The sequence below is a fragment of the Triticum dicoccoides genome, chromosome 3A (assembly GCF_002162155.2).
Source record: "Triticum dicoccoides isolate Atlit2015 ecotype Zavitan chromosome 3A, WEW_v2.0, whole genome shotgun sequence".
Lineage (NCBI taxonomy): Eukaryota > Viridiplantae > Streptophyta > Magnoliopsida > Poales > Poaceae > Triticum > Triticum dicoccoides.
In genome coordinates, this window is record NC_041384.1 from 100,107,294 (window position 1) to 100,110,438 (window position 3,145).

The following is a 3,145-nucleotide window of genomic DNA, read 5'->3' on the forward strand; positions in this document are numbered from 1 at the left end:
AAACCCCTCCCCACCGCGGCGCAGGAGTATCAATGAAAGGCTTCAGCGGATCATGGATTTGAATTGAGCAGATTTGGATTAGGGATGGAGATGGTTGACGGAGATGGAACAGCAGCGGAAGAGGATGAACAGCAGCAGATGGCCAGGAAGATGAGCCAGGGAGGTACGTAGATCAGAGCAGAGACTAGAAGAACCAAAAGAAACAGGGGAGGAGGGCGGAGAAGAGAGGAAGAACGGGGTCGGTGTCGCGCCGCCAAGTGCGATGTGGGAGCACGATCCAACAAGCAGAAGCAGTATGAGAGAAAGGGAAGAAGAAAACAAGGGACAGGGGGAGGAGATCGCCGGAAGAAGGGAGAGGGAGAGGACGGCATCACGCCAATCATCGGACCTGAAGTCATCGCCGGAAGTCGCCACCGCTTTCGCATCGGGCGGGCCTTCCTCGTTCTGTTCTGTCCTAGTTGAGGAAAACTATCCTATTGCCACCCTCGTTCGGTCATGAGTCCGGGTCCGTCTCTCGCTCGAAGGGGCAAAAGGTGAACCAATATAAGTTTGACGCCCCCCTCCAGTCTAGCTCCACCACCGGATCATTGGAATCCCGTTCGCTAGAAGAACGGCACAGAGCATGGCAATCGACCAGCAGCGCCGCGTGAAGCTCATGGTTAGCTACGGCGGGAGGATCGAGCGCGCCCAGGGTCGGCCGCCGAGGTACGTCGACGGTGAGCACCTGCTCCTCAACGTCGTCTCGTCCGTCTCGACGAGGGGCTTCCGCGACCTGCTGGCGGCGCGCGCGGGCTTCTCCGACTTCTCTGTCAAGTACTGCTACTCCGGCGAGGGGCTGGACTCGCTCTGCGACGTGGACACGGACGAGGACCTGCGGGACATGCTGGACATGCTGCTCTACCGGGATCTGCAGGTCCGGCTGTTCAACGACAAGAACACGCGCCGGTTCCGGGTCTACCTGTTCCGCGACGCCACCGCCGCCCCGTCGCCGACCTCCCAGGCCCTCGGAAAACCAGCTCCCATGCGGCGTAGCGCGACGTCGCCGGCTCTATTGCCGGCGAAGCCAGCCGACGTCGACGGGCGGCCCTCCCAGGGCCTGGCCGCTCCCGCTCCCTCTCTCTTGCCGCGGATCATGACTTCGCCGAATCCGTTGTGCGAGACGTCGACGGCTGGCACGGCGCCCTCCAAGCCGCCGCTCGCCCCTGCTCTCGCACGCCGGATAGCGTCGTCGCCTTTGTTGACGGCAGGCTCGGCAAATGACACGGCTTCTTTGATCACCACTACGTCGACATCAGCAGCCAGAGCTACCCAACATACACAACCCCACGCCGCGGCGTTCCGGCCGGCAGAGCTGAGTAATCCGGTGTGCCAGGCGGCTCCAGTATTCTTGGTGCCAGTAATGCCGCAGGTCATAATCCATCGGCCGAAGATCATCCTCGTACCCGTGTTCAATTAATTCTAAGGTGACCATGTGCTGAGAATTGTTTGAGTCACAATCGATTATGAAAACTAGATAATATTCCGCACGTTGTTGTGGGAATAGTTTGATAAATATTTCGATGAAGTAGAAAAAATGAATATTTGATTGATGTACGTACACTGTTCAAGATATCTTCCGATATTCCGATAAATCGGCCGATTTATCGCTTACCGTCGTTTGGCCGATAAGATAAATCGGCCGATAAATCAACCGATACGGCGATAAATCCGCCGATATGCCGATAAACTTGTCGATTTACCCCTTATCATGGGTCGACCAATAAGTTCCCGATAAGCGATATCCCCAACATTGTGTACGTATAATGTAAAATATTTATGAAATATAAGTTGTGTAATGGTTGCATGTTCTTGTGTGTCTTTTTCCATTGATGGTAGCATGTTGTTGTCGTCCTTTTTACATGCATAAGTGCATGTTTGACGTGGGATAGCTGCATGTTATCATGTCCATCACCTATTGTACCTAAATAGAAGCTGCTCGTCATAATTCCGATTTGAGATTTTATGCGGAGACTGCTACAAACTGGCATTCATGGCCTAGATTAACACATGATGAAGGCGGAAACCAATGCCACCAAACTAACCTAGGATTCTAAATTGCTAACATCATGCCGAAAGAATTTGAAACATATCTACAATATCAACAGCATTAGCAGACTCGATTAATCTCTCAAAATGAATAAGGGATAATAATGATCAACGATACCCACTCCCTCATCCAAAAATGTCTTCAGACTTCTTGATGGTGTTATCCACTGCCCTGGAGGCCTAAACAAACATGTGAACAATAGAACTATCTACCGTGATGAAAAATAATGTGGAATGTGTTGTACCTTCTTTACTATGTCAAGCATACCATTTTCACAGATCTTGTGCCACCTTGTATGCCATGTTGGTAACTTCACTTCAGTGATTAAAATCCATTGTCTCCTGGTTGAACTGGTCTTCAAAATAAAAATCGTAAATAAGGACTGAGCATACAGAAAATAATTCAAGCAATCAAATGACCAAACAAAAGACACCATGTTAACATCGATGGTGCAGCCATTGGCGTGAAGGTTGCAACAAAAAGAAAACTGCAACGATAACTTCAGAGTCAAGGAGGCTGCAAACCCATTTTACCTAGATTTCAGTCATCTGAATTTTTGTTTTGTGGTCAATCGATTTTCTGACCCTTGGATTGTGCTATAAGATTTGTGTAGCTTTTATTTTTTCTGTCACATTTCGCTGGTGGTACTGGGTTGTTTGGATTCAATTGGCACCTATTTTGGGACAGTCGATTTCCTTCTTGGGCTGGATTTTGGGTGTGTATGCTCTTTTTTCATGTGTTTACTTTTGTTTTCTGCATGTGTATGCTTTTATTTTTAAATTTCAGTTGAGCTTTATTTCTTTACGTGTATTTTCGGATATTCAGTGCGTGAAAATGTATACATGCAAGTACTACATGTACAAGTTACATCCGAGTACTCAAACTTTACTTTTATATATTAATTCTACATATTATAAAAAGTGCATTTTTTGCTAATTGTGTGGAAATTTTTGTTTTTTCTTTATTATTTAAGGGTAATACCAATGCTAATTGTTTTGCTAATTTAATACATTCTATTATTATTTGTATATATGCATGGAAGTACAATACAGTATCTGT

The 3,145-nt window shown here is 47.6% G+C and overlaps 1 pseudogene; it reads left to right on the forward strand.

Annotated features, from left to right (window-relative positions):
- Positions 1–356: 356 nt before the first annotated feature.
- LOC119271322 lies at positions 357–1,573 on the forward strand (annotated as a pseudogene).
- The last annotated feature ends 1,572 nt before the right edge of the window (positions 1,574–3,145 follow it).